This window comes from Catharus ustulatus, chromosome 1 (assembly GCF_009819885.2).
Source record: "Catharus ustulatus isolate bCatUst1 chromosome 1, bCatUst1.pri.v2, whole genome shotgun sequence".
In the NCBI taxonomy this organism is placed as follows: domain Eukaryota; kingdom Metazoa; phylum Chordata; class Aves; order Passeriformes; family Turdidae; genus Catharus; species Catharus ustulatus.
In genome coordinates, this window is record NC_046221.1 from 75,575,609 (window position 1) to 75,593,912 (window position 18,304).

The 18,304-nt window shown below is 36.2% G+C and overlaps 1 long non-coding RNA gene across 7 annotated transcripts in view; it reads left to right on the forward strand.

Annotated features, from left to right (window-relative positions):
- LOC117007262 overlaps window positions 1-18,304 on the forward strand; it is a 58,730-nt gene that overhangs the window by 18,734 nt on the left and 21,692 nt on the right. For 4 of the 7 annotated variants that reach the window (XR_004420108.1, XR_004420104.1, XR_004420111.1 and 1 more), the window contains 3 exons: window positions 4,702-4,910; window positions 5,021-5,129; window positions 5,670-5,753. This is a non-coding gene — a long non-coding RNA (uncharacterized LOC117007262). Of the gene's footprint in view, window positions 1-4,701; window positions 4,936-5,020; window positions 5,139-5,669; window positions 5,754-18,304 lie in introns of all 7 variants that reach the window. The other 3 variants (XR_004420110.1, XR_004420105.1, XR_004420109.1) reach the window with 3 other exon arrangements.

Sequence of the window (18,304 nt, forward strand, 5' to 3'; positions counted from 1 at the left end):
CAGTTAAAGCAAACAAAAATGTGGATCTGTCCTACTGTGGGTGTTTAAGCACAGCAGGTGTGTGTATGTGGATAAAGGGCACCAGGACTTCTTTTCTGGATTTACAAGAGAAGACATCTGGAAAAAAACGGAGAAAAAAAAAGAACAGTTTTAATTTTGCATCAGGTTTCTGAATATAACTCTCCAATGTGTCTTTTCCAGTTTTCTGTTATCTCCTGTCAGCCCACTTTCTTATTTTTTCATCTGGCAGCCTATTTGCATGCATGTGAATGATGATTCAAATGTTTCAGAAGCTGTTGTTTTCAACTTTTGTTAATGTTTCCCAACTCATTCTCTTGTTTTCCTACTGACAGGCTGCCAAAATCACCCTCTGGTGAATTCTAAAAGGGTCTGGGTAGCAGAAATTGGACCCAGCATTTGTTGCAGATAATTACTTGATGAGATCTTAGTCACAGAAAATATTTGACAACCCGCACATCTCTATTTCTTAGCAGTCCTCAACACAGGACTATCAGAAGTTTTCTTTCATTAAGTGTGAGAAGCACATTCCTAGATCAAATATACTTTGATTAATTGAGTAACATACTTGATTCTACATAATTTTTGGTAAATTCTTGTGATTCAGCTTAGACTGTATTTAGACCACATCCAAGAGCATACACCATTCCTTCCTGCTTCCGGGAATAATAAACTGTAGTGGTAACCAAATCTGAGTTGTTTCATCCCCGATGTCATTCAATATAGCATTACCAGTAATAGTCTGCCAAGGAACATTTCTGCCAGGTTCTAAATCTACATCTTGAATGAAGCAAAGAAAAAAAAAAATCTAAGAAACCAGTCAGAGACTGTGTTCTGATTACAATCTGTTTTAAGATAGATTTCAGCAATTTAATAACTGCTGTGTGAATACTCATAGATATAGACATAATCAATAAAATTCATACTTTATGTTTTCCACATGAATTTCAGTTGAATGTGATTTATGATTTTTTTTTTCCTAGTAACCTGGGACATCATATTGCATATTTACAAAATACAATAAATTTATAGTATTTAATTTAAACCATGCCGGGATATTGTACAAAAGTTGAGGCCACTAAAACAAGTTCTAAGTCATGTAAAAAAATACATATTCTTCCTGGTAAAAGACCTCCCATAAGAAGAAAATAGAAAACAAAAAAAAATAGGAGAGAAAAAGAATATAGACTTTAAAATTGTGAAGAAAATAAAATAATCAACCCACCATATAGGAACTCAATAAGAAAGAGAACATGCTGGTGCCTTGCAGAGGAGCTTAGGATTAAAGAAAGAAGAGAGACCATGAATATCTGATTGTAATACCAGTTATAAGTAGGACCTTACCAATTCCTGTGACATTCTTAGAATGAAGGCATCTGTTCTGGCCGTGGGATTTTAGAGGGCCAGTTAAAATTGCAAGTAAGGGAAAAGCCAAGCAACCAAAAACCAAGGAGAAATAAAAGGCAAAAGAGGGCAAAGAAAGTAAGATAAAACCCAGGCAGAGTAAGACTCTCCAGTGCTTATGGTAATACCATCCTTTTTTCTGTTGCTTCTTAACAATATTACAGCTGTGTGCTGCTCCACTTGTTCAGCAGGTCTTCTGCTCCTCACCTTGCTCGCATGCATCAATTGCAAGTTTCAGGGAGGAAGGTTGGTTGCAGCAACTTGAAAGAATTCATCTAATTTGTTTTAATATTTATTTACCACAGATCTTTAAGTGGTTCAGCTACAGGTTTTTTAAGTAAAAAAAATTTCTTGTTCAAACCTCAAATCTTCACTTACTAGCCTTTCTGTCCCGACCTGGTGCCCCTTGAAGTCTTTGATTAGTCTACAGGTTTGAACATCTGCTGGGGCGTTCTTTTAAACCTTGTTTGCGCCTGTCGACATTTGAATGAGTTGAGGCTCAGTGCTGGAGTCCAGATTTAAAGTGTGGGCTGCATTATTATTTCCAGAAGAGCTAGAGCTCTTGATGTGAAGAAATTGTAGGTCATTAAATAGCTTCATGTACTCCAGAGGGCATGCATTTCCTGGCAAACACCTTGCAAGAGATATCCCTTCACCTAGGGACAATTATTCCACTGACAAGAAATGCAGCAGCGAATCCTGTACTCTGCTGTCGCACATTCATACAGGTTAATGCTAAATCATCAACATCCTTGTCTTCAAACCTTAACTGATGAATCTGTTTGTAAGGTACTTATTATCTTTGTTTTATAGCCTGGGCAAACAACAAGGCTTAAACCAGTCATTTAGGGCTCAGACACTGTTGCACTCCCCAGACAGAAGGATTTCTGACCAAACACCAAACCAACAAATTAATCTTAAAATAAGCCTTATAGAAGGAAAAATAATACACTCTGGTCAGGTAAACACATTTGAAATGAATAAATAATCACTTAATTGGAAGGTAGTAAAAAAAAAATTCTTAAATCTTTAAAAGGTTAAAAAAAATAAACACTTTTTTTGAGTTTATTAAGCAAAAACATCTTATATGTGCATAAAATTAATGTAACCTTGGGTTTAGAAATTAATCCCTGTATAAGTTCAGAAACTGTGTGGTTCTTTGAAAAGAAGGCAGCCAAGAGTTTATCAGACCTTATTGTCTTCTATCAAGTGTTTGAAAGACATTTTTGTCCTAAATTTTAATACTATATTTTAGGCCAAATTATCTTCAATTACACTGAAAACTGATTTGATAAAATCTTGTTCTACACTGAATTCAAGGGGGAATTTATTGTTCAGAGGTCTATAATAGAAAAATAGAAGACTGCAAAATTATTCAACTAATATGCCTATAAATTATGGAAAATAAGGCAGATAAAGTAGAAAATAAGAAGAACATTCACAAGATGACACTCACACTACCCCAGTGCTGGATTTTGGCACAACCCTGTCAAAACAAGAGTGTATTTGATTTTTTCAGACTCTAGAAGTGTTTTCTGGATGTGTATGTGGGTCAGAAAGTTCAATCTACAAACAATTGACTCTGCACCCTTCCCATATTAGGAAGGCTGGGGCTGTCATCTTTTTATTGAGAGGGTCTATTAGGTTTATTAAAAAACAAAACAAAAAAACCCCCAAAAACCAACCAACCAAACAAAACGGATCATGTAGCATACTGTCTGTGAACAACAAGATTCTGACTGTCTTCTGGAAAACTCTTTGACAGGCCTTCAACAGCAGCTTGGTTTTAACCTTCATTATTTTAGCCCTTTTTTTGTAAAACACACAGTGAAAAATTGGCTACATCTGGGCTCAAGGTTGGCAAAACATGTCACATATAAATTATAGTAATTAAAATAAATAAATTAATTTTAAAAAACCCAAACAACAAAACCAAATCTCCTCAAAATGTGCAACCTTCATTTCTGGTATTTTGAGTGAGTCAAAATGACTTAGAAATTCATGTGTGAAATGCGGAAAGAGAGAGGGGAAAAAACATTGGTCTTTAAACACCATTTTTCAATCAGACCAATTCCTGTTTTTGTGTTAAGCCGGAATGATACAACTGGGGAGCCCAGCACAGCAGAAGAATACATCCAAGCACATTTCTTTTCATGATCTTTGTGTTATCCCAGACTGTAAAATATTCTTAATTTCTAGGACCTTAATTTACAGCCCTCCAAATAACTTTTCAATCTGCACATTTTTAATTTAAAAGAAGACCTGAGCATTAATAGCATGACATAATGCCAACTGGGTGATAAAACAGGAAACATAATGTAAACCAAATTAATAACTATCAATTTCTTCAACTAGGAAAAGTGGTGACTTCTTTAGAGGAATTCTTGTTACGTTTACTTCTCAATTCTTGTTAGGTCTATCTTTAAATATGACCGGAAGGCTAAGGCTTTGCTTAACACTGAGAGCTTTTTAGACTGTTAAACCAGTGCTTTGTCAACAATTACAGCATCCACAAACACCTCAAATAGTAATGATGGTAGTACATGAAAAGCTGATACAATGGTGGTCTTAAGGTAGCCAAGAAACTTGAGTGGGAGAGGATTATCAGGATCTGATACTACCAGAAATGTGAGGGAAGTTGACAAGTGAGCAAGGGTTGTCAAAGGCTATGAATGTGAAGAAAACCATATTATGGCAGAATTATAAATGCAGTGATTTTTAACAATGTGAATAGCAAAACAACCACCTGTTAAATCGTATTGATTTAAATCATAAAAGCTATTGAATTTTCCATAAGCAGCTGGATATTTTGCTGTCATGTGTTTTCTAAAAGAGAAAGTAAAATGAAACTGTAAGAGACAGAAACTGTGAGAGAAACAGTGGGGAAAGAAGGATATGGGACTTGGATTATCTCTTGGGTATGCCTCCTGGGCATATCTTGCAATATGCCTTTGCAGGATAACTGCTCTTTGGATCAGCTTGCTACCTCTGGAACTTCATTTGAAAGATGATTTTCTTTGTCCCTTGTCCCCAGACTTTTCCATCCTATTAGTTAAACTTAATTATCTTATGAAATCCTAATTGCCAAAGTGGGAAACTTAATTTTCCAAACTGCTGCCTTCATTATTGTCACCATTTTTGATTCAGGAAGACTTCCAGGGAACAGTTTTGCTTTTATGAGTAGTTCTTCAGCCCGCCATAGTCCGGAGCTAAGACACATCATGAGATCCCACATTTTTGTCTGAAGTTCATTTGCATCCCAAATTTATCTTCTTGCAGGTTTTGACAGGACAAGGAACCTGATGATGGTGGAAACGGGGAAAATGAAACAGATCTAAAATAATGTGTGAAGACCTTGCTTGGATACAGCAGATGCCTACCCTGATGGTAAATAGCAACTGACGTGAACCAAGCATGACAGATCCTGAATCTCTCTTATTTCCAAGCTTTGTGGAACTGCATGATGCCACATGAAACATGAAATGAAAGTGAGATGTTAATATCATTGAGTAGGTGAGTTGTTAGATATAGTTTGCTTGTAGGTTGTTTTCCCCTAAATGTTATCTCTTCTCTTTTTCTTCCCTTCACCTCTCTTCAGTGGAGCAAACAACAGCCTTATGAAGGCAGGTGGCCCTTGTATCCATCCATTTTTCCTTTTAAATAGAAATGACTGACATAGCCCACATCCTGCACACTTCCAAGACAAGGTGAGTGAGGTAAGACCTAAAAGCATGGGTATATTTGGGTGTTAGTATTTTTGTGCTGTTATGGAGTGATAAAAAGAAACCACAATAAAACCTCAGTGTGTGGTATATTTCTAAAGGCTATTTATATTATGTGTGGACCTAGAAACAAAGATCAGACCAATGCACACATTTGTCATCTATGCATAAATGTGGTTAGCTAAAGATTATAAAGATGGATTCATACTGAATTTCCAGGCACCACTCTAGATGCAGGATAGATGAATCTTTTGTATATGTGTCTACCAATATGTTATGCTTGTTTGTTTTAAAAAAACTCCTCAGTAAATCCCTTTCTGGTTCAGAGAAAATAACTCGGATCCAAGAAAAAAAGGAGCCAGCTTACCTAGGATTACTCTAATTCCAACACTGAGAAATCAAGAGACAACAGCTTGCTAAGGACTTTGTTCTGATGACATATTCCTGTGCCTGTGGGTGAAGGGTGAAATAGCATTTCATTTTTGAGCCTTATCCAGCACCAATTGCTCACGTTTGTCTTTGCAGAGCGTGTTCTTAACAGAGAATATAAGGACTGAGAGGCAGCTTGAAGGATGAATAATTCAAAGAGGAGACCATACCTTCACTGAGGTAAACTAATTTTAAGGAGAGTTTTACCAGGTGACACATGCTTAAGTTTTCATTTGTAATATTATGTTAAATTTTGTTAAATAATATTGTATTTTCTTGGACAGGTTTTTTGCATTCTATGGAGTTCTTATTTACCTTTGCCTTAAACCCATGTAGCTCTGTAGATTTCATTGGCAGCGTTTTACACTCTGTAAATTAAGTTATCATCCAGCACTTGCTTTCTCTGACCTGCTCAGTTATCACATTTCCTCCTTTATGAACCTCTGACTGATGTATTTACAGCAACAGTACCACTGTACCACACGTGTATTGTTATTGGGTTAATCTGGGGAAAAGAGGGAGTGGACAGCATTGCAAAGTGCAGCGGCAAAATCTACTTATTAAAAAAAAAAGAAAGCTAATAACTTTTGGGGGAATACTTCACGATAATGGAGCAAAAATCTTCACTTTCAAAATGCAATTTTAGGGAAAGAAATGGAAAAATAGCCCACAGTTTGTTGTGTACCTGCTCTGCCTGACTAAAGCAGATCTATGAAATACAAGATGATCTTCCTAACAAACCTGCTTATAAATTCAGCTGGAAATATAAAATCCAAACTGCTATAATGAGAATCAGTAAGAAATTCAGCAGCTGAAACTTTTCCTTTTGCAGTGGAATGTGACAGTTTGTCACAATTAAAATGTTTCTCAGGAACAGCACAGTTATAACCAATTTTTCCAGCAGATATATTGTCTTGTAAGTAGTTTCCAGTGATCAGATGCTCAGGCTCATGCTGGCTGCAGTGAGGGCACAGTTTCCCAGGGGCTCTCCGTAGCTCGCCTGTGGATTAGTCTGCCTGTGATTCCAAGTTCTTTCCTTATTTATAGCCAACCAGGTGAGCAAGTTGCTTTTGCTGCTGGTTGGGGAACTAGGTTAGACTGTGTAGAAAAATCTTACATGTAATATCAGTGTTTGGGTTTTCCTCTTAACTCTAGAGAAATGTAAATAAGGAAAAAAGAAAAAAGAGTAATTTTTTTTTAATTACATTAAATAAATGTGTTAATTTTTTTGCAAATTTTTTGTTTTGTGTTCCATTTACTCTAGGATTTAGTTGGTGATGGCAGTAGGCAACCAGAATATTATTAGCAAGGTGGCAATTCACATGAAAGTCCATAATTTCATCATTTCCTTCCTCTGAAATTTTTATCATTTTGCTCGATGCCTCAGTATGTTCCAGTTAGGCCTGGTGAGAAAGAAGCAGGAGTGGATGCAGTCTTGTATTTGGATTTTCTGCTGTGTTAAGAGTGTTTCTGATAATTTGGTGGTGGGGGGTTTTTTAGCAATTAGTTCTTTATCAAGATGGCAAAATCTCTCTTTGAGTGATTAAATCCTCAGCTGAGTCCCGGTTAACCACCATTTATTTTACAAACAATTGAGGTACATTTTAGTCCTTTCTTATTTTTGCCACTCAAAAATTGTCTCACTGGATTTAAATAGATACCTTGAACTTTAATTGGCATACCAGATACCATCCTCTGCAGTGAAAGAAATGTCTGATACAATTTTGGTGATAGGAGGCTTCTTTGGCTACTTGCATAGTTTTGTGAGCTCTGTTATGGGAAGGTTTTAGCTTGAAAATAATCTGTGAGCTTGGTTATATGAATGTTTTAGCTGGGAAATACCCTAGAGACAGGATATTTTTCTGAGTTGGTAAAAGTACTCAAATTCACAGAAGTGATTTTATTATGCTCTGCGCTGTTGGTGAGGAAGGCTGGATTCTTCCCAGGTCTGATCTTGGTGATTCTCTTGTGACATCCTATCTGCCTGAGCACAGTGGTTGTCCTGAGCACAATGGGTTTTTTTCCCTGGATTCTGGTTCCCATAGTTTCCAGGACTTGTGCACATCAGCACTTCTTCTGTGTGACGCTTGATGAGATAAAGGGCAAATTCTTCCAAACAGGAAAACTCCGTGTTTCTCTCATTTAATTTTTGCTAAGTAAAAGTTTACTGAAATTGATTTTATTCAAATGAAGACACAATTTAAAAAAAAAAAAGAAAAGAAAGAAAAAAATAAAAGAGCAAAATACATTGAGGCTTGAGGCTTCACATTATTGCATGATATTTTTCAATGTCACAGGCAAGTCTTCAGTTTGGTATCAATGTATTGATTTATATCTACTGAAGGTCTGGCCTCAATAAAATTAGCATGTATATATGCCTGTCAAGAAACTGTGGTCTTTAAAGAAAATCTCTTCTTGTTATCAGGGCTGTAACTATAGCAGATTCCTAATGTTGCACTTAGAAACCTTGTATTTAAAATGTACTTTAGCACTTAGGCGCCTTCTGTGCAATAAACCAGCTAGTCAGGGGGAAGAAAATCTGTTTAACATATTGGTGATATAATCCTTGTAAAACTAACTTCTGTTAGGCAGAGGCTGCTAAGCACACAACAGGCAAGAGAGAAGGGAAAGAAAAAAGTTGGGAAATGCTGCCAAAATGACACTAAATGTTAATGATCCGATCACAAAAATTGTCCTTCAAACTGGAGTGTGTAGTAAATAGCAATGAATAAATGTACTTGTCAGGAAGATTTGATTTGTCTAGCAAATCCTTACTGACATATACACTCATTTACTACTATATAGCCTTTTGAAAATGCCATTCCAGCAGAGCATAAAAAAGGTTATTTAGATTAAGTATAGCAACAAGATGAGCAGCATACTGAGTTCATTGGACTACAGGCACACTCATTTAATACCCAGTGCTCCATTACTCTGAATGAAGCTGTCTCTGAAAAAAACAATAGGAAAGAAGCAGCAAATAAAAAAGCATAATGATTTAAAAAAAAAAAAAAAAAAAAAAAGAGGTAGAGCTTCAGTGTAATGCTGTGTACCACCAGTATCTACATTCAACCCCTGTATAATAGTGCTGGAAAAGGCATAACCGTATCAGGCAGAGAAAAAACCATCACCACCCTGTCCCTCCTCTGCTTCCTGACGGCAAAATTATGACAATCAAAAATTCATCTTCATAAACATCATTTAAAAATATCTCACAGTGAAAGGAAAAGAAGGAATCAAATCCTACATTACATAGTACTCTCAGGCCTACCTTTTCATTCAGGGGAATTACATGACACAGCCAAATTCTGCACTCAACTGCACTCTGGCTTTATTGAAAGGATCATTAGGTGGCAAAAAAGTAGTCTCACTCTTTGATTGATTGAAGCAATACTAATATCTCATGATATACCACTGGCTTCAGGTTTAATGCCCACCTGCCAGCTTGTACTTTTTCTACTCCTTATCTTGACTTTATTGCCATCTAAAGCCAACTAAGGTCTTCCTTCCAACAGTTTCTGCTGTTACAGTTTAGCAGCTTCACGTCCTCTCCTTCAACACAAGCTTTTGTCAGGAGCAGCCCAAGCATGACAGTCAAGTCAATCATTATTATGATTGCTTTGTTGCATGCAGGCAGTGCAGATCTGCCACAGGAAGAAATGAGGAACATCAAACTAAATCCAAAACAGAATCCAAGGAATGCAAGAGTATGTAGACACCTGCACATACACTCTCATGTGCTCACAGACATGTAGTTGGCCCTTTCACATTTGTGAGCAGTACAATTGCACATTGCCATAAAAAAAATGTGCAGAATTATAAGATGGCAGCATGTCAGACATCCTAAGACTACAGCAGGTTTTTTGCTATTACGCTTTATACCAAGTAGTCTAAAGTAGTGTAAGGATGCTTTATTGTGTTCCTTTCCTGGAAGTCTGATTGCAGTCCTCATTTCTCCAGTTTATGTAGAACAAAGAGAAAGCAAAAGGAGTACTGCACTAAATTATATTAGCTGAAAAATAATACAAAATTCTTTTACTCAGGCCCCAAAACAAGATTTCTTCACCCATCTACAAGAATGCAGGAGGAAAATTTGAAGCTGCTTTTGCTTATGTGGCCTGAGTATGTTTTCTGTCCTACTCTGCCCAGCACAATTCAAAGGTGCATATTAAGGGCCAACTTTTCTGCCAAGGCAAACTAAACATCAGTTTATGCTCAAAGAAGAACACACAAGAAGTTACAACTGCTTTATCTGTCTGTCTAGAAGAGAAATGTAATTGTTTGAGCAGAATGTATTTTTCAGTTGGCTCATCACTATCTCTTGCCTGAACAGTGGAAAACAGGGAACAATTTTCTACTTCCGCCTTCACAGAAAGTAATTACTGAAATTGTTTCAGAGGGTTAAGAAGGATCCCTTAGAAGTCTGCATGAGCTCATTAGCCCCACTCTCCTTTTTCTTCTTTCTCTTTCCCCTGAGGTTTTTCCATTTTTTAAATCCAGTCTTGCCTATTTCTCTTCTCTTTTTTTTAAGAAGCAATGCTGTCATGCTTGTGACAGAGCAGAATAATCAGATCAGTTGAAAAAGCAGGAGATGTAGAGAGGAGAGGAGGAACATGCTCTTTCTTCCTTCAACTTCCTTTCACTAGATCCTGCTCTGGTATCATAGTAAAAATGAGGACCAAGTAAATTGGCTAATGCTCCTGTGAAGCCTTGAATTGGTACCGTGTTGTGGCAGTAGAACAACATGCACATAATCTCTAACCTACTTGAAAAAGCTTATTGTATCTATAGTTTACCTGCTCAAGCATCCACTTTTTTTTTTTTTTTTCTGTAGGACTTCTCTTTCTCCCTCTCTTTTTTTTTTTTTTTTTTGAAGGCTTAACAAAACTTTTTCACTGAAACATTCTTTTTATTCAAAACCTCATTTCTGTGAAAAGGAAAAAGACAGTTTCACACTAAAATACTTTGACTGGTTACATTCATAAACAAAGACTCATAGAAACCTCTTTTATCTTGTGCATAAAAAGCTAACCTAGGTATGCTTATATAAAGCATTTCCTGGGTATCTGGGTATGTGTACAGGGATGCCCTGTACACTTACACAGAATCACAGCACATGCTGAATTGGAATGGACTCATCAGGATCAACAAGTCCAACTCCTAACCCTGCACAGGATACCCCAAATATCACACATCTACTTGAGAGCATTGTGCAAATTCTTCTTGAAGAGGGTTAGGCTTGGGATGGTAACCACTTTTCTAGGGAGCCTGTTCCAGTGCCTAGCCACTCTCTGGGTGAAGAAACTTTCCCTGATATCCAACCTAAACCTCCCCTGACTCAGCTTCAGACCATTCTTTTGTGTCCTTTAACTGGTCATGAGAGTGAAGAGATCAGTATCTGCCCCACCACTTGCCCTCATGAGGGTGCTGAAGACCACAATGTCTCCCCTGAGTGTCCTCAAGGTTGAACAAACTAAGTGACCTCAGCCAATCCTCATAAGCCTTCACCTCCAGACCTTCCCCTCTTTCACCATCTTCATGGCCCTCCTTTGGACATGCTCTAATAGCTTAATGTCATTTTTATATTGTGGTGCCTAAAACTGCACACAATATTCAAGCTGAGGCCACACCAGTGCAAAGCAGAGCCGGAAAATCCCCTCCCTCAACTGACTGGCAATGTCTCTGTGCATACTAAACAACTCCGAGCAGTACCTCTACCTCTGTCTGTCTCTCTTTTTTCTCTCTTTCTCTGTTCATAGCAGTTTATTTTTCTTGGGTGCTTCACTGTAAATCTAAATTATGTGCTTATGTGCAGCAAAGCACTCAATGTTCACAGTCAGAGCCTAATTGAAGGAATGGAGTTTAGCTGAGCACTCTTAGTATGAAACTTCCTGAGGACCCGAATGCAATTTATTTTGAACTAACAAGGTTACTCAGGATTGTCCCTTTGCAAAGACTGAAATGTCAGGTGACACCTTTATCATAAGTCCACTTCCAGCCCGAGCAAGAGAGGGACAGTTAACAGGCAGATCCAAATCCTGCTGAGAAAAATAAGAGCTTTTGCACTTTTCAGAGCCAGTAGGACTTGGCCAGTAACTGAAGGACTGAATTTGGGTTTTCTCCTTATCACCTTTATGCAGAACTATGAATCACCATTTCAGAGTCCTCTTCAATGCAAAAAAAAGTTGTTATTGGAAAACTACATACAGCAATAAAGAACCCTGTCCTCATATAACCCACATCAATAAATAACTCACTTCTAATTGAAATTATAGAAAAGGTTTTGCACTTCTACTGCCCATTGTGAGAATACAAACCACAAAATCTTATTAAATTATTAAGCAGAAACCGATCCTTTCCAATTCCCTGTTTAGTACTCACGGTATGATGCAAAAGTCTTATTTCCCTTTAATTGGCTTATCTATAAAAATGATAATTTTCAGACAGTTGGTAGTAAAATCCCTCAGGACTTCAGGAAGCATAATTCCCTTTTTAAAATTCTCTACATTTATTAATGAACTTGAAAAATAACACTTAAAATTGCTTGGTAGGTTTTCCCTCCTGTGCATTGTACTCTCTACAGACTTTAGTGGTGAACTTCAGGCAGTTCTTCCTAATTTTTGCCTCCAAGCTATGCTTCCCAAGTGCTAACCTGGATAATCATTGTTAAATCCTGCCCATTAAATGTTTTTGAGAAGATGAAAAGTTGCATAGCTGATGTATTTCACCAAGGCCAAGACATGGGAAGGGAATGGCAAGATGTGGACAAAAAGACATGTTCACCCTGACTTTCATCACTGTCCTTTTCCAGTCTGCATTTTCTTATTTTCATACTAAGAGAGAACAACTGTATCAATTTCAGTCTTGACAGCACAGTTTACATTAAGGAAAATGGGAAGGTGAAAAAGCAGATTCTCTTTCAACTCTTATCTTCCAGGACTACCTTTTTTTTTTTTTGTTTTGTCATCTCTCCAAGATCCAGAATTAAGATTCTAGACTTGTCACTGAATTCTTCAATGTTACTGCAATGCAAACGAAAGATGTTAGCAATCATTTGAAAGGCACAAGTTGTGCCTACAAGTGACGTAATATTTTGAATTTTTTTTATCTTAGGTATAATTTCCTTAAGTTTGATCACCAAAAGAAGTAATGCTAACATTTTAGAATAAAATTCTAAATTCAGTCCACCATTTCAATTTTTGCTTTCTCATTAAGGACTGGGGACATTAACTCAGCTGAGATGCTTATCCTTTGAAAAGTGATCAAACTTTGTGTAGGCTCTAAAGCTGAAGATATTGCTTATTTGTTCTCTAACTACTTAAAATATTTTTGGATTTGGTAACCTTGAAACAAAAGCTGCTAGTTCCTTACTATATGCCAGCAGATAATGAGTATATGGTGACTTGGAGGACCAGCATCCTTAGTCTTGAGCAAATGAGATCATAAAATGTTGCCCAAGCATTATCACAGAAAATATCATGTTCTTAAACACTCTTTTATCACTTTTCAGAAGCAGAAGGCCGTACACTAAATGTTTACATGCTTCATAGGAAATTTTCAGTTAAAGTGAGGTGGGATTTCTAACACTGACTGGTATGAATGTTATTGAGGGAGAATTGAACTACTGCCTGGCAGGGAGACTCAGCTCAGTGAAGGTTGTGGTGAAGATTTGGAAGTGCAAGAGGTTTGGAACTAGTTGTCTTTAAGATGCCTTCCAACCCAAACCATTTTGATTCCAATGTGCTATGTCCAGATTAATTGGTGGTTACCATTTCCAGCTTGAATGAGTCCTCCTTCCCTCTTGAGTCTTGTGATAAAAACCGCTGTCCCAAGCTGCAGGCAGTTCAAATAGGTAAAGGGGGGAAAGAAGGAGGAGGAAGGGAACTACAAGATATTCACTCAGTGAGCAGAATGTGAGCCCTTCATCTCAGAAAGGTGAGTTTCGTAACATGAGTAAAGAACAAAAAGAGCAGATCTACTCTTGCTTTGCTTAGGCAACTACTCATTCACATTGCTCTGTTGCATACAGAGATTCATTTCTAATTGAATTGGAATGGCTTGGTAAAAGACAAGCCTGCAGTCACATCTGCATTTAAGGGAGAGGTGAAATATGACAGAGATGTGAGTTGGTCTTACTGGCTTAATTAGCCCACTGTTTGAAGAAAGAAGGCGAAAGTAAAGGGGAAAACAAAAAAAAAAAAGGTTTTTACATGCAATTAATTTTGTCAAAATAAATAAAGAGCAACATAACTGTAGTAAATGGAACTATAAACCAGGAAATTCAAAGGCAGAATAATGCTCAGGTTGTGTTAACAACCTGTATTTATGGTTTGTGGCTGCAAAAATAATGCAAATGTGTGATTTTTCTGCTTTTTCGTTGATGGATCGATGGAAAGACATTTAGATATCTATCAAGAATATAAAGTGCAACAGTATTCTATGTTATTATTGCAATTAATTTTCTTAGTAAATTAGAATACAAAATTCCTATATTTTGATAATTTATATTTCCTATAGCCTTCATTGCTAAGGTGTTATGCAGTTTTTGTTTGTTTGCTTTTTTTTGGCGTTTTGCCTTTTTAACTTTTTTTTTTTTTTTTTTTTTTAATCTATCATTCCCTTTTTGTTCTTCTCATTTTTTCCCTAGGCCAATACAAAAGTCTGGTGTGGATCTGACAAAGCAGGTCGAAGCTGCAGAAGACTTCTAAATTTTATATCTAAATTTAGAATTCGAATATTATTTTTATATATAGTAAGATTATTCTATGTCACAAAGAGCTTTATTGGAAAACAGGAAAAATGCTCATTTTTTAGATTGGGAAATTGAAGCAAGATAGAAAACAGTGATGCTGCAGTAATCAAAACATCTGTCTTTTTGAGTTCGAATACTTTCCCTACTGAATCATACTGATAAATAAATGGGAGCTTATTATCATCTTTGTGTTACCACTCTTGCATGATCATTTGCTCTGTGAATTCTATTAAACAGCATTTAACATAGAGCAAAATCAAAATCCCTCAGGTCTATCCCTAGCAAGGACCCAGCACAGAGTTTGAACTATTACCTGCGGCACTGTGAGGAAATAATTTTTGCCAACAAATCTAGATGACTGGGTGTATAATTTTACTGCTTCCTCACTGGCTGAATGATCATGTTAGTATTGCAAGCATAAATACTATCCTTCACTTTTGCCAATATCCTGCCAATTCTCATCTAGCTTGAATATAGAATTAGGTGGAAACAAAGCAAAACTGTTTTTCATTTATAATGTGGGCAAATATTTGCAGAAACTATTTCGCATTATTTTTCTCCTCTGTTCAGCATTCTCAGTTCCCAGTGGTACAATGAGAGTTTGAAATACAGAATGTCTCCCAGAGGTGCTCAGCAATTTGCAAGAACAGCCCCACAGCTAATATATTTTTGCTTCAACAACTTCAAAATAAATTAAAATATTTCTGGTTTCTACTGGCACTTATAAACATTTAACAGATAGGAGCTATTTGAGCAACTTATTAGGAGGCCCTGTCTTACTGAGTTTTCTTTCTTTTAGGACAAGTTCATCAAGGCAGTATTTCAATGTTTTATTTCTTTTCAGGACAAATTCATCAGGCAGTATTTTAATGATTGGCATAACTGCATATAAACAGATAGGGAAAAAAAGGAAAAAAAAAACAAAGGACACTAAATGACCACCTTGTACCTTGATTAACTGTGAAAATTTTCTGTATAAACTGCAACTCAACTATGCTTGGTACACAGGCCATCAAATGTGCAGGGAAGAATGCTTGCATTGTGAAAAAAGTGGTGTATTTTCCAAGATTCTTGAAACCATTGGCCAGCGAGCTAAATGTTTAATTGAAGATATTACAGAAAATGGACAAGATCCAACTGTTAAGAAAACTTTATTTCATTAATTTTTTTCAGAAATTTGTGGAGACAAGCCTGTATAGTTAAATTCAGGCATTTTATTACAATTTTATATTGACTGTGCAAAGGATTATAGGCTTTGACTATAAAGAATTAGAGGACATTCCACCAATAATTACTGTCTATGACTGAAGGCATCAAGATGATGCAAGTGTTACTGCAATACTGAGAAAACAAACTATAGACACGTGCTAAGGGAAAAATTGAAGGATATCAAAGCAGTGTGATTGCTATTTTTAGTTTTCCAGAACTTTTTATGTTCCTTACAGTTATTTTTCCTTTCGTTTACTGTAAAACTTGTAGGGATAAGATGCCAGATATCAAAATTTTGAAGTTTTCCTTAGAAAATAGTTAATTGCTGCACAAAATCAATCTTTATTGTAATGTTTCTCTAAACACACCCCAAACTTCTTGTGGTTGAGCAGGTCTGGAGATCTGAAGTTAAATCCAATGTGAAAAGAATGGGATAAATACGTTAGACAGGGATTACTTACTGAATACTTATGACAACTCAAAGTACCCTTGTGTTTGCTATCAGAATTTGCCCAATATTTTTTTCCTGCTTTTGTTTGTTTGTCTTCATTAGGTTTCTGATTAAAAGATTGATGTTGATATTAAGTCTACAGCATTCAGCTTTTAGGTGTGGGTAATGACTGATCAGATAAATTACGCATTTTTCAATTTCTCTGGTACAATGAGTCACTTTTTATAAACACTTGCAAACAAATTTATTATTATTTATTTAAATTACCAATTGACAAATAAATTCTAACTATAAGCACATGAAATTGCTTTATTTTTAAACATAGATCTAGCTCCCTACTTTCAGGCCTGTAAGTACTAAAAGTGCAGTTTTCCCATTTCAGAACTAGACTCTATTTTATTGACTTTTTTCCTTAGGTGTAAATTCCTGAATCTGGGTGCACAGGCCTGAAGTATCACAATAATATTTTTATTCACAACCTTTGGAATAATACCCTTAAAATATCCTCTCCGAAACCCATTAACATAAGCCCTAATTTTGACCTATTCAAGAATTAATCCAGCTATTAAAATTGCTAAAATATTTACCTGTTTAATAAAGTACTCTTGAGGTTAGTATTCTGCAAGTCTGACCTACTCATCATTACTATCACTGCTATTCCTCACTAAGTTTGTAGAGTCTATTTTTTATTTCCAAAAGTGGAATTTGGTAATATTTTATTTTAAATACAGGTGCTTAAATGAACTTCTGTACAGAAATACATCTTGTATCTATTTAAGGATAATGTTCTGAGCATTGTGGTACATGTAAACTTTTCTAGAATATAATATGAAATATAAAAAACAGATTATCTGTAGAAAAATGGCTCCCAGAGGGAAGTAGAAATAGCACAGCATGAAATGCCTTGTGCTCTGTAATGTCCTTAGCCACCAGCATGGCAAGTGTCCTGTGGAAAAGACAAATGCCTGACTTCATAGTATATGCAAGGATGTAGCTCAGGAGGGTTTGCTGGATAGATATGAAAGCACAAGTGGGAATTTGTTCTTCTCTCACAGCACTCCTAATGGCATAAGACAGCGGGAGAATAATCCTGACTGGGATCTGGATAAATAAGAGCAATGATTTATGTTTTACTTAAACCCATAACTTGAGGGTAGGAGGGCATAGGGAAAGAGAGACCATGCTTTACTCAGAGGAAATCATGAAATTACTGTACAGTATTTGTTTTACACAACTATATCCACCCAAAGATGTAGGGCTTGGTTTGTTACTTCTTTGCACTTTGTAAATTGCTTTTTATCATACCAGGAACAAGATACAAAGTCTACTAAACACTACCAATTCAGAAATGTAGTGTTTTACATACTTGCCTGGTACGTGTTCTTAAGAGCTCCGAAGCAATTGTGACATCAGTCTGTTAAAGGCATGCAATTTGCTTTACTACCATATACCATGCTGAACAGCAGTGAAGCATTGTGAATGTCTAGGATGAAGGACATAACAAACTCCTATTATTATTACAAGAAAGACAGGAGAAAAGCTACTGCCAAAAAAAAGCAAACAAATGAACCCAGCGATGAAGGATATGTATAAAGTTGTGTGATTAAGACACTTGGGAGCGTAAAGGACATATCTGTTACATGCAGTAATGTTAACTTTTTCCATTGCATGAGTACATGAAAATGAAAAAAAGTATTTGCAAATCCTAAGTTTCTTTAACATGTCTACACTCTGTGACTTTCAATAATCTTAGATTGTAGTTTGTTTCCTTTAAAGGCAGCATTGCCTGTTTAGGTAATGTTCAGTTGGTTTATATAAAGAAAACTTTGTATAAAGATTAAGACATCTCAAAGTTAAAAGTTTGCAGAGATAAAGATAGAATGGAATAAAAAGAAGCAATGGATAAACATAGAGTAGACAAAAGCATGAAAAGATGACAGGTGAGCAGAAGAAAGAAAGCTTACCAAAACGTTAACTTTGGAAAGGAAAAGACGTTGTTTAAACTTACTGTGAGTCTCAGTGTCCAGCTGAATAACATTACTGATATTAAGCATACAAAGGAACTGTGCTAAATGTGAAATTTTTTCACAGTATAAACTTTGAGTAGTGTTTTGCTTTGTTATTGTAATGGGTAAAATGAATGGAGTTATCTCCACTTCTACTAGGTTTATTCTCCTCCAGGTTGTGCAGAACTTTATCTGTACAAGCCTGTCACATACTGCACATCAGGGAAGTTTGCACTTGGTTTGAGTTGTGCTAGAACAAAGAAAATTAATAGCTTTTTAATTAGCAATATAATTTATAGGGGGTCAGCTCTTT